A 14,204-nucleotide genomic window follows, 5' to 3' on the forward strand; every position below is an offset into this window, starting at 1 on the left:
TAGACGGAGCCTGAGGCGATGGCAGACATGCAGACTTTGCAGCTGCCAATGTACTTAGAATTTTATCCAGGTCTGGGCCGAAGAGGACCAGACCATTAAACGGCAAGCCTTCCAGGCCCTTCTTTGAATGCAGACGTGGAATCTAAGAACGTAACCACCACGATCGGCAAGCCGAAACTGCTGCTGCTGAAATCCTGGAAGTAAGCAGGCTAACATCCAACGCTGCTTCGCTAATATAAGTAGCAGAATCACGGATACTACCAGCACCGTCTGCTCCTCAGAAGCATCAGAGGAGAATGACGATTAAAAAGCATCAGCCCATTTTTCCATGGCCCAAGCCACCCAACAGACCGCCATGAGCAGTCTGGCGGATCCCCCGGCCAAAGAGTAAATGGATGTTAAGTAAATCTCTACCTTGCGGTCCGAAACGTCCTTAAATGAGGACATAGACGGCATGGGTAAGATTGCACTCTTAATCAGGCGTGTCACATGGGAATCCACCTGAGGAGGGGTGTCCCACTTAGTGAAGTAATCCTCTGCAAAGGGATAAGAATATGAGTCTCTTTTGGGGCTGAAACATTCTGCCTGGGAATTTCCACGCTTCCTCCATATGGTCCACCAGCTGACCAGAGAGGAAAAACGGACGCCTTACCTTTTAAAGTATGCGTAAGACGATGCAGTCTCAGGGAGACAGTCATCCTCCATAACCCTGCGGAAAGCTTTAATTAGCCCGGATACATAAATCCTGCACTTATACTCAACCGCTTAAGTGGGTCGTTCCGAGTCAGACTCCGGGAGCTCCCCTTCATCTGACATCATCATCGTCATAATGTGGTAACAGTGGCGCTACTAATGGTCTCTCAGCAGGCCGTAGAGCGGGCACCTGCAAAACGTCCGTTAAGTTCTGTACTGTGGCGGACCGAGGGCCTGATTCAGAGACGGATGCTCTGAAAGAGCGCTCGCTCTGATTCAGGGCGTTTTTTTTTTTTGTGCGGCCTCCAGGCAACTCGCATAGCTGTGGGTGACCACCCACAGCTATTGCGACCGGCCAGGCCATCGCGACCATCGGGGCTTGTGGTAGGGTCTTGTGGACGCAAGCCTCAGAGAGCTTCCGGCTCTAATAGAGCCGGAAGCTCTCCCACTGACATCACTGGTGATGTCAGTGGGGCCACCCACAAACGGCAGGCGTTCGCTTGGGAACGCCTCAGTTTGTGAAGCCACCCCCCCGCCACGCCTCCAAAATGGTGCGAGCTGTCGATCAAAATTGATAGCCGCCCCGTTTTGGTGCAAGACCCGGAGCAACGGAGCGCCCGTCGCTAGCCGGGTCTCACGCGTGCGCACGTCAGAGCCGGCGCTTGCGAGCGGGTCTGAATCAGGTCCAGAGTGCTCACCCAGGCAGGTTCCTCTTGGGACAGCCTCTGAGGAGGAGGACCCTGTGCCACCATCAACTGCCCCGGTGCCCCAAGTACAGGGGAAGGGACTGCCGCCTGATGCGTGAACCCCAATTGATGGAACGCAGGAGGAGCGGACAATCGCCCTACCAAGGCTTTAACAGCTAGTTTAAGCGCCGCCCAAGGAGGCTCCTGGGACGTGCTGGCCACTACAGGGGTGACAGGCAGGGACAAACAAGTGCTGCATATCCCATCCTGCGGAAACTCTCCCTCCCCCACACATGTTACACCTGGAACAGTGAACCGGGGGTAGCACTATGTGCGGAATCCTCACTACCAGATATGTTAGTATATGACCCCTTACAGTAAGTAAAACACTACCCACTGTGAGGTTTAATATCCACCCTGACAGTAGTGTGCACCAATTAGGGTAGAACAGAGCAGAAAACAGGGACAGTAAAAATGGATGACAGAAGAAAATATACAGCTTTGCTAGCATAAAGTCACATACTGTGCAGAAATAAATGCCTGCACTAACAGCGCTATCATCAACCACTCAGATGCTAAGTCTGAAGTGGGAATAGCGCTACCTGACCAAACATTAAGCTGTAGGAGAGGTAGGATGGTGGGGGACCCAGGCTCCACATTCCTACTCAGCGTTGCTGTGCATCCAAGATGGCCACCGTGCGTTCTGTAGGCGGAGCCGTGGGGAAGGATCCCAAGCACCAGCGCGCCAAGCCTCAGTAGAAAGGCAGCTGGTGCAGTGAGAGAGGGGTCTTTCCCATAGTCTAAAACCGGAAAAGCACCCTCTCTGGCAGGCCATTAACCCTCAGGATGCTGGAGCGCTTCCTTAATGCTCCAGCCCCATATCCCTGGTGGTCTAGTGGTAGCGCAGGATGAGTACCTGGCTCCACTAACTGCACCCCTCAGGTAGCCCCCAGCCCTGAGGACACTGGACTGTGCCACAGTGGGCTCCGTCCGCAGACGCCCCCTGTGCTTACCTTGTTGCTCCCTGTGCACCTGACCACAGTCCTGCTAGCTGGGACCCCCAGAAAAGCCTGCAGAGTTCCCTGGTTCAGTACCGGTGGCTCAGCGCCAGCAGGGGTGTAGGTGGGGTAGTGGGGGCTTCCGCTGGACTGTCCCCACTAGCCGCACTTGCAGTCTTCTTAACTTCGGGGCTGTTTTTGCCAGCAGCCCCCATGCAGTGACCCGACTATGGCCGGGTACCAACTGAAACTGAGGTGCCTTGGCCTGGGGGCGGGGTTATAGGAGGGGGGCCCAGTGCATGCTGGGAGCACAAAGTTAACTGTGTGGTGCCCGATGGCCAAGCCAGGACTATAACCCAAGGTAACCCTGTGGATACCCTATGGAGCCTGCTGCATAAATATATTTTAAATAAACAAATTGAAATGTTTTCTGTATTAGTTCCCTAATCGTAAACAATTATAGACATTCCACCCATAACTGCACCAAGTGGGACAATAATAACACCAATTTGACCTACAATGTTACAAGTTTCTCCAGATAAAGTTGGCCAAATCTGGCAATTTCCACATACAATTTATTCATTTACCACCCCTGCAGTGTCTTTGATCAAGAGGTCATAAAATCTTGTGGGTGGCTGTATTTTATTGTACTGTATTGTATAGGGTGCAGTTATTCAACCTCACCTCCTGATGGTCAGATCTGCCTTATTCAGAGATGTACGCAAACCCAATGGTGTGAGATCTGTGCATGTGCAGATCTCGTTCTGAGAGATCGCTAGCAGTGCCCCCTAAGCCACAACATGAATGACAAGCTGCGGCAGTTTGGGGACTGGGTGGTCTTGAAAACAGATGTGTCGGCCCCATTTTTGAGGCACGCCGTGGCCAGTGTCTGCGTCTTGCAACACAGGGTTACTCAGATGGCAGATGTTCCCACAGAGTGAGCCGATGCTGCACCCCTCGGATCTGCAATGCATACAGTAGGCGTCATTTTAAACTAGACGCCACCTGTGGCATAAGCATATTATTGCACAGCCGCTGCATGCAGAGTCGCAGTCTGTGCATTATCACCCATCTCTGATCAGGCCCAGAGTCTTCTGGATTTCCAAGTTGGCCACAGAACAGAGAAGATTGCTTTTTCTTATTTTTTTAAACAAGGGAATATTGTGATCATTACATGGTAGCCATAAATCACAAACAATACTTAAAGAGAAGTATACCATTTATATAATAATTGAAAATAAAAAAGTACAGGCATATACTATTGTATACCTCCTGTACCGTTCGTCATATACTGGTTCCCTAATTTCTTATATTCAGTTTTATACATGTACATACTATATGTGGTCAGCATCTTCCATTCAATGACCTCTAATGGAAGCGTTCCACTTTGTAGCATACTTACAGGTGTAGCAAAGTGTCCGTACAGGATGTGCTGTGATCTTGGCCCGGTGAATAGGTCATAAGGTCCTCTTTTACCCACAACGTGCTTCAAGGTTTCATCTATGGAGCATTTTAGGTTGTAGGTTCCTGGTCCCGGCACACATTCCTGAAATATGAGCAGTGCATTAGGAAAGCAATGACACACGGCCCCTCTCATCCCATAATCACTTACATTGCTGCTTGCTGAGCCACATTTAGTCGTTTCGCTGTCCATTATACCCTTGGAGCTGGCAGACTCTGAAGCCCTCTCTTCTATGAGTGTGTGGATTCCCTGCTTTGCCGTAAGTTCCAGGTCCTGGGGTACAATTCTGTGTGGAGGACAGAAACAGGAATCATGAACAAAATAGATCACATAGCAAACATTCATCTGCATGTGACATCATTCACACACTGCCAGGAAGGGGGTACAGAACTGATTCAGGTGTCTATTTATTAAGATGAGAAAAGTCCTTTCTCTGGTGTTTTCACCAAAGGGCTTTTCTGTGCTTTTATTACATTATTAACAGATTAGCACCAGTGAAATCAGTTTGTGAGGCTTACCCCCGCCCCTATAAATCTCTATGGAGATGGCAGCTTACTGTAATTTATTCAGATTGCGTTACACTGTACCCGACAACGGGGACATGCAAAAATGGAAATACTTTGCTTCGCCAGCATCGGGTCAAGCTACCGTGTAAAACAGAGGGGGCGCTGCCAGGGCATGCTTATATTACTGTGACCGTTCGCCGGCAGCACTAGGCTGGGAATTGGTTAATCGGTCCCATAAATGCACAGTGTGTACCTAGAACTAGCCTACAGTTTGGCTGACCCACAATGTGTAGAGGATCATTGTGCATATTCCTAGAACTCCTCTATCACTGTTTAACATGCTCTACCTTTAATTCGTCCTTGAATCGCACATCTTTAGTGTTACACAGTCCTCGCACGCTGGCAGGTTTCTTTTCCATTAGCTCCAGAAATGACTTTATGTTGTATCGACCCGGCCCCATGTTTTGCTTCTAAAGTAATCAAGCATACAAACGTTTCAGAAAATTGATTCATGTTTCCCAGAGTGTAAATTACAGCTTCACCTCACCAGCAAACGGTTCCTCTCCCATGTTTCCTTGTACAGGACATGTGGCATCACAGTCAGCCGTTCTGTTTCTTCTGCTCTTTTCCATCCAGGCGTAGATGCAACTCGCTCCAGAACGAAAGGATTATAGGGATTATAGGTTCCAGGCCCTAAACGTCTTGCCTGGATTAAATCACAGTCTTTTTACAGATACAATTTATGTCCAACATTCACATTCTTACTTAAAAATAAGAAAAAACGTGAAAAATGTTTTCTTTCTCAAGAAAAACATATAGAGAAAACCAGTCTTACCCTATAAAATACAGCCCTGCAATCAACAGAGGCTTAGGTAGATGAGGGACAGAGGGGGTAAGTGGTGTCCTGTGACCTCTAAAAGGACATTATTGTTATTCGGATGTAGCCTTGAACTGTACATCTTTCATAAACTTTCTTGAATCTAAAATCAACTTCATCAACTAGATCTTATTTAATAACATGGTGCAATGAGCATGAACTGTTTCAATCCACAGCAACCAACCAGATATCACTTTACAGGACTCTAGAGACACAAATTAATTTATGTAGTTGCCATTGGCTACTGCATGTTCCCCTCCTAATATTTTATGAAATATGTTCTTTAGAGTTTCTTAGCCAGTGGTGTATCATATATGTACTCACTGTCTCTGAAGTTGCCCTCTTGCAGTAAGGTACTTGTGTGTAGGAACCAGGTTTCTTAAATTCAGGATAAACCGCAGATACATCAAATCTATGGGATAAGATAGAAAATCTAAATGTAACTATTTATGTAAAAAAATTTATTTGTTGTTCACTCATTGGTTCGTGGCTAAAAAGTGTGTAAACATTAAAGAACAGTGGGGCCTGATTCACTACGGATAACTATTGCAATCGCGGCTGCGATTACGCACACAGGTGTGCTGAAACAATATGCTAATGAATGCTATCGCAATGCCGTCGCACAGCCAACATAAAGACGCCCACTACCGCTATGTCACATCCGTAATACCTTGCAGTGCTGTGTATACATCGGGAACAGCGAGTAACATCGGCCCCTCACGCACAATTACAGCAGGTATGACCTTACTCATAAATTGCTCGTTGCACGCAGTGAGTACTCAAGCTGTGTATGCCGTCGCAGTGGACAATTTATGCACGTCCATGCAACGGCGTTCAAACGGACAGGCACGCCAACGTTTCCCCAGCCACTCCATCACCACCCCCAAACACCCTCCTGTCCTTCAGTCTGTGATGGCTTTGTATCGATCGCAATGCTAACTCACGTACGCGCACTGCAATGCATACGAAGTACGTACCATCGGCCGATTTGCGATCCGTAATGAATCAGGCCCAGTGACCGCAAACCATGACTGATTCTACATAAGTAACTAATTGCTTCCTGACCATATGATAGAGGTTCCCAAACTCCGCCATACAGTCCATGTTTTAAGGATATCCATGCTTGAGCACAGGTGATCTACCGTATATACTCGAGTATAAGCCGAGTTTTTCAGCACAAAAAATGTGCTGAAAAAGTACCCCCTCGGCTTATACCCGAGTCAAGTGTAGCGCTGACCGGACGGAGTTCGGTCAGCGCTACACACTGCCAAACACACAGCCGCCGGAGCCGGCTGCTGCGTGTTTGGTGTAATCAGCAGCGGCTGAGAGTCTGTCAGACTCTCAGCGGCTGCTGCTGCTCCCACTGCGGGAGCCATCTTCCGGCTCCCGCAGTGGGTGATGGGAGACAAGTCGTCATGACGACGTCTCTCCCATGAAAGCGGCCGGAGGAGCGGACAGCGGCGGGACCAGGAGCGGGATTTTCAGGTAAGTGTTTTTTTTTTTTATTCTTGTTAAGTCTCTCTCTACTGCGGGGGGGGGGGGGGAACTGTATAAATCACCGGGACTCTTGGAAATGGTTGCACCAGTTGTTTAGCAGATTAGAACTTAGATGCTGATTAAGTACCGCCGTGTGTAAAGTGGAATCCAGTTCCGACTTATATATTAAAGTAGGGTCATATGTTAATTTTTCATATACTGCAGTGTCCAAAAGTTGATTATCTAATTCCTGTTTGTACTGGAGAATATTTTGAATATTCAGGATTGAGGATGTTCATGGACACCATTGTTAATACACCGCTATTTAAGGTAAGCTTCCTTATTTGTCACACTTTTGCACCCTGATGACAAGACCGCCCAGGTCTTGAAACGTTGGCGAATAAAGTCACTTTTCTTCATTTATAAAGACCGTGGAGTGCCGCCTGTAGCTGTTTTCTGACAGACATCGCATTTTTACATACATACATATATATATATATATATATATATATATATATATATATATATATATATATATATATATACACTGTACAAAAAAAATAGGCAGCACTCGGAGACTGGATAAGACTCGTGAAACCCTCAGCCGAGGGACTTTTAATCAATCATAGGTCGACGTTTCGGGGTCTTGCACCCCTTCCTCAGGACAGCAGAATAACACAATTCAAACAGACATATTTATATCATAACTACTCACCACTAAACAGGCGCCATGCACACCTGAGCTCCGTCCAGCAGCCGCACTTCCGGTCGCGGCAAGTCCGCAAAAACCGGAAGTGACAATTAGATATCAGGTCTAAAAAATTTGAGAGGAGAGGGTATCCGGTGGAAGAATTGATTAAGGCTAGACAAAAAGCATTGTCTGAGTAGGGAAGAGTTATTGAGAATTGATCCTAAGGACAAAAAGCTAAATCAGCTACCATGGGTCCATGAATACGATGTTAAGAGCAAATATACCAACAAAAGAGCTAAGAAGTTATGGCCCATTATTACATCTGATCCAGAGCTAAAGTGTTTGCACAATACTAAACTATTACCTAGCTATACCAGAGGGAGAAATATCAAAGATCTGGTGGTTAAAACTGATGTGACAAATTTTTTAAAACCTATGCCTAAGCCCAATTTCTTGACACGTAAAGATGGATGTTTTAAGTGCCTAGGGTGCACGACGTGTTCATATCTTGAGACCGGGGATACCATACTCCATCCATACTCGGGGAAAAGATATAAAATTAAGTGGCCTTTGACATGTACCTCTAGATTCATCATCTATGTTATTATATGCCCATGTGGCCTATATTACATAGGCAAAACTGAATGCCAATTTAAAATCAGAATGGCTCAACATAGATCGGCAATTAGAACAGCTATCTCCACTAATGGTAGTGAACAACCGGTAGCACGCCACTTTGCGCATAACAAACACAGTATAGCGACCCTCAGATATAAGATTATTGACCATGTACCCTTGTCACTAAGGGGTGGTGATAGAGGAAGGAAACTCCTGCAATTGGAGACACAGTGGATCTGTAGATTGGATACTCTTTTTCCTCGAGGGTTAAATGACTCTTTGGGTCTTATTAATTTCTTATAAATTTGTGTAATTTTGGATGGCTTTATATGCCAATGTTGTGGATCTTCTATGACATGAATATGTTCATTAAGGATTGTATATGCATTTAAATTTGGTAGTAGTGGTGTTTTTTTGCCCACTAGATGGCTCCATTTCTCCATTATGTAGTATTGATTTTTTACTTGTCATATTGATGACAATAAGAGGCAATGTCATTAGTGGCAAAATGTTTTTTATAGTGTTACTAATGCATTTTTTATCTTTAGTTATATGTCCACGTTAGAATATGTGTATTTTATTTGAGTATTTATATGTATGTGTATTCACTTTACACTTTTTGTAAGTATCACTTTTTATACACAACAAAGTTTGTATAATCCTTTCTGTGCATGATATTTGTACGCAGATCTTATGTTTTTTACACAGTGTACATGTGCTGAGATATATACACTTTATGGATCTATTGCATTATGATAATGACTAAGTTTGTTCACGATCGCACTGTGTATGTTATTGCAGGTTGCCATGGCGCTGGGTCCCGCCCGGGTGACGTCACTTCCGGTTTTTGCGGACTTGCCGCGACCGGAAGTGCGGCTGCTGGACGGAGCTCAGGTGTGCATGGCGCCTGTTTAGTGGTGAGTAGTTATGATATAAATATGTCTGTTTGTTTGTATTGTGTTATTCTGCTGTCCTGAGGAAGGGGTGCAAGACTCCGAAAGGTCGACCTATGATTGATTAAAAGTCCCTCGGCTGAGGGTTTCACGAGTCTTATCCAGTCTCCGAGTGCTGCCTATTTTTTTGTACAGTGTGTATTGGGGGTGCTGTCCTCCTAATAAGGAAGGCACCGGAGCAAGGTGTGGGCTGTTTGTCCAAGTTACACTGCGTGAAGGAGTGCCGGAGTTGTTGCTTATATATATCTATACACACACACACACACACACACACACGTATAATACGAGGGCAAATAGCACCCTGCCCTCCAGGAGGGCAAAAAGCGCCCTGCCCTCACAGCCTGCGGGTGCCGTCTTCACCCGCGGGACGCAGTGTCCCGCAGGGGGAGAAATGTGCGGTGACCCAGTCACCGCCGGAGAATAGACGCCGGGTAGCATCTATTCTCCCTCTCTGCAGCGCTTGGGGGCTGCCCGGCGTGTCCGTAAGTGCCGGGCACGCCCCCAAGTATGACGAAAAGGGGACGCGTCTTATACACACACCCCCTTTTTGGGCGCGCGCACAACGTTGCCCTCTCTAGCTCCGGCACCCTGCCTGCCGCCGGAGCTAGAGTGAACACTAGGACACTAATATATATATATATATATATATATATATATATACACACACACCCACACAGGACACTATAGAATTATATATATTTCTGCTGGTGCCTACCTGGTGCTGCAGTACTGTACAATAATATTGGGCAGTTTGCTGCTGGGCGCTGGCAGCCTGGCTCAGTGCTGCATTACATCTGCTGCCTGGTCTGAAGTCTGAGGCTGACGGCGCAGGGGCTAGAGACAGAGCAAAGGCTCCGTCAGCCATTTTTTTTTTTTAACTCCATCAAGCATCCAGCTGCCTGATCGCATGGAGGGGGATCAGATATTGAAGGGCGGGCTGAGTGTGAACTGACCTGGCGTCCCGGCAGCCCAATCCACCCCCATCCACCCCCGGAATCAGTCCAGGAGGGGCGCAAACATAGCACCAGGACTCAGGGAACATTGAAGACTGGAGGCGGAGCAGCAGACTGGGCCGGCCAATGACATCGTCGGCACAGGACCCAGGCAGCTGCCGCAGCCTCTAGCATTGTGAGCCATATTCAAGTAGAGGTGTAGTTTTCACCTGTCCGACTGTTCGCTTCATTCGCCTGTTTCAGAGGCGAATTTATTCCATGCTCGTCCCCGCTTTTCGCCTAATTCAATTGCAAGACAGGCGAAAACGGAAATAGGCGACTGCGGAACAGGCGAAAAATACTGAAAGAATTGGGGAAATGAGTCTGTACCCCAGAAAAATATATATTAACCTAGGGAATCAATATAAATGTGTACTAATAGCCCTAATAAGACTATTTTGGGTACTTAAGTTGTGTAAATTGCTTGCTATTAGCGTCTTTGTAAAAGTGGTGAAGAATGGCATAAAGCTGTATTTTTTGGTGAAATTAAGTAAACCAGTCAAATTTGGGGTGCTTGAAAAGGGTGCTAGCATGTTTTTATGTCTCTAAAGTGAACTTTTAAAAAACGTGAAAAATCCACCTGCTGCATGCACCTGCAATCCCAAAAACCCCTGACCCATACTTGGGGACCCCCAAGAAGTCTATTTCGATACTTTTAATGTTTATCCCCCCACTTTTTAAATTCTCACCCCAAAAATGACATGTCTTTTTTGGGGTGTTCTTAGGTTTTTGTTTCTGTTTTTTTTGCAGATTTGTCCTTTGGTGGGCTGTCCCAAGGGGTCAGAGTTTTTTCACCACGTTTACACCCCAAAATAAAGATTTTGCATTTCTTTTCACCAGCTATTGATTGGAGAATCATTTTTGGAGAATTGTTTCCACTTAGGCGAAATTGTCCTGGAATTGAATTTGGCGAATTTTTTTTTAGGCAAATTTTTCACAAAAAAACAGGTGAATAGGGCTTTTCGCCTCTAATTGAATTCCCCTCTATGTGTGTCTGTTTAGTTTGTCTTCTCCGCGGTTGGGTGGGAGGGAGCGGGTGTAATGGGCGCCGCCACTGGGATTCACCGGGTCTCAGCCTGCAATAGTGGCTTCTAAGAGAGGGAAGGCAATGCCCTCTCTCCAAGACAGCCTCAGCGGGCCGCCCATCAGGTCCCGACGCTCTTAGGCAGCTGCCTAAAGCTGCCTAATGGAAGCGCCGGCCCTGGAAGTGTCAGCTTATAAAACCTGCCACTACGTAAATAAAGCCCCTATAGTGCGAAGTTAGAGTTCAGCTGGAGACTATGGTGTATCCCTTCATGAGTGTTGGTGCAGTATTATATACATCAATTACCAGACCATATTTCAGTTTTTCGGTTATTCCAAAAAAATATATTTTTTAAAATGCTTTTTGTGCCCTGTTGTATGACACCTGACAGGAAGATCTCAACAGAAGGACAGCACTAGAGCATTTCATGGTAAAAAAATATTTTTCTAAGTTGGTTTAATTTCACTTTATTTTTCTATAAACATTTAGTTCTAATTTTAAGTTGCATAACATATCTGCAACTGCACGTTTAAATGTATTAACATGGGTGGGAGCTTTCATACTGCTAATCCTGCCACTAGCTAAAATACACTATAGGATTTGACGGCAGATAGGAACCACTTGGCCCATCTAGTCTGCCCATTTTATTTTGGTAAAAGAACCGTATATGATGCTTTAGAAACATAGACTCTAGGGAAATAGTGCACATTTATCAACAACATAAAAAATTATATTTCCATTTAAAATTCGATTCGCTGTTTACCAAACATGAAACTGGCATTTCACCTAAAAATTTTCAAAGTGTCTTTTCAAGGTCATCAAGGCAAATTTACATCATTATTGGTAGAGTTCAGTATAAATGGACTTTGTCATTGTGTAATGTCAAAATGCCAAACTATTGGAACAGTGTGGAGGGTCAAAGAGCCTGATTCATTACGGATTGCACAGCGAAAATATGCTAATGTTTGCAATCTCAGTGCCATCGCAGCCTAAAATAAGGATGACCACTTCTCCTTACTCACATCCATAATACTTTGCAAATCTGCATAATCATCGGTAGCAACGAGTACCATCAGACCCTCACGCACACTTGCACAAGGTCGGAATTTGCTAACCTCATCGCACGCAGTGAGATCCCAAGCTGCATATGCCATCGAAGTGGCATTTATGCACGCCACTGTAATGGCGTTCAAATGCACTGGCATGTCTGAGTTTTGCCGACCACCCCCCCAATCACCACTCCCAAACACTCACTCTGTTATAGGCCTGTGTAGTCACTGCGATCGCAGTCCGATCGCAGTGACATTTGCGCACTGCAATGCAAACGCAACAATCAGCCGTCTTCGTGCATAATCGCAGTTGCGATCAGTAACGAATCAGGCCCAAAGTGCAAATAGGGGTGTGTTTACTTAATACAGAGTATTATCCTTTATTTCTTGCGCTGCTTATACATGAATGACTTACACCAATATTGTACCGTGTAAACCTTTTTTTTATCAGGAGACATCTGGGCATTATAGAACAGTTCTCTACTTGAAAGCAACTTCTATTACTATAATTGATGCTGCTATTATTCTGGTGCCATTTCAATTATAATCTATGTGATTCCCACTGTTGTCACATTCTCATTATTGCATATATTTTGCCACATTTTGGACTCAATTACTAAACATTATTTGTCCATATTATCTATTGTAGGCATTATTATTCTTTATAAATGATTGTCTGTCTATCTCCCCTTTAAAATACCTTGGGCTCATTTCAGCCATCTACTTAACGCAGGGGTGTATCTAGGGGTCCGAGCACCCCTGGCAAAGTAAAGGACCTGCGCCCCCCCTCCCGCTCCCCTCCTTTTTATAGGAATAATTATACTTTCTAATTATAACTTAAATATTTGCAAATAAAAACAAAATTAATCAGTTTTAAAAGAACTAAAAAACTCTTTATGAAGCTATCTGGGGCTGCTATGAATAACAGGCACACAGGAAATTAACTACTGCACAAACTTCTTACCCCGTTACCCTCCTGCTCATCCCCCTTACTACACTATGGGTGGTATTCAATTGTTATAGTGCTCCCAATCTCCCGTCTAAAGTGACAGGAGATCGCAGGGCGCTTTTCAATTGTTGCAGTTTTTCGCGCTGATCGCGCCCAAAGTGTTCAGGTTTAGCCGTGTAAAGCAGCTTCCCCCGACCAAAGTGCTGGGCGCGACCGCGAAAAGTGATGTTTGGGTGCCCAAACAGGTCACTTTTCGCACATTTCAGCTCGCAACCCGCTGGGGCTGCGAGGGGCGTAACAATTGAATACCGCCCTATAAGGACAAAGCTATCATTGGCTACCCACTCCACTTACTTGGGTTGCAGATTGCTGGCAGGTCTCTGGTGGGCTGGAAGACTGCTGGGCCCTGTCACTGGTAAGCAGGCTGCTGGGCTCCCTGGCTGGTGCTGGCTGCTGGGCTCCCTGGCTGGCAGGTTGCTTGTCTAACCAGATGCAGCATGCAGACTCAGCATAGGGAAGTAGAATCCATGTGCAGGTGGAACGCATAATTCCTTTCTACTTCCCTTCCTGTGTACACACAGCACAAGTCCACTCACCACTATACAGGCAATCATTTGTCCAGTAGCCTGTCATTTAAAGTTTGTCCCACCCCCACCATTGGACCTTATCCAATCAGCGTGGGGTGTAGTGGACGGGTGACAGAGAGGACAGAGACAGAGACAACTTCAAGTACTGTATGTAATTTATGTGTTTAACACTTTGCTGCCAGCCAATTTTATGCGTTGGGGAGGAGGATTTGTGCTATAGAAGCTGCTGCCTGTGACTAAGAGCAGACGCTGCCTCTTGCCTGTCTGCTCTAAATCAGTGATCCCCGCAGCAGCAGTACACACACGATACACAGAGCAGTCAGGGAGGAGGGAGGACGGGCTTAGGCTGCTCAGCTCCAGGACAGCGTGTCCTGTCATGCTGCAGCTACATTGTTTCACATACATGATAGAAGAACTAACCAGCCAGCTGCTGTGTGTGTGTGATAGCGCTGGATGTAGATACGCCCCTGACTTAACGATACATTAAAGAAAGTTAGGCTGTAACATTATAGACCTTCTCATACACCAAGGTGTGCTGTTATGTCTCTGTTTGCTTTAGTTTCCCACTGTCCCAAAAGCATTATATTCCCGCAGCCTGTGCGTCCTGGGCTGGACATTTGTACCTGGCCTCCTGGCTGCCGAA

At 46.0% G+C, this 14,204-nt stretch overlaps 1 long non-coding RNA gene across 1 annotated transcript; it reads right to left on the bottom strand.

Moving 5' to 3' along the window:
- Positions 1–4,942: 4,942 nt before the first annotated feature.
- Positions 4,943–13,565, bottom strand: LOC148431199 (uncharacterized). The gene is made up of 3 exons (XR_015877241.1): positions 13,329–13,565; positions 5,547–5,634; positions 4,943–5,051 (listed from the first exon to the last, which is right to left on the bottom strand). It is a non-coding gene; the product is annotated as an uncharacterized LOC148431199 (long non-coding RNA).
- Between the last annotated feature and the right edge of the window lie 639 nt (positions 13,566–14,204).

The sequence above is a fragment of the Taudactylus pleione genome, unplaced genomic scaffold (assembly GCF_031769625.1).
Source record: "Taudactylus pleione unplaced genomic scaffold, aTauple2 ptg002694l, whole genome shotgun sequence".
In the NCBI taxonomy this organism is placed as follows: domain Eukaryota; kingdom Metazoa; phylum Chordata; class Amphibia; order Anura; family Myobatrachidae; genus Taudactylus; species Taudactylus pleione.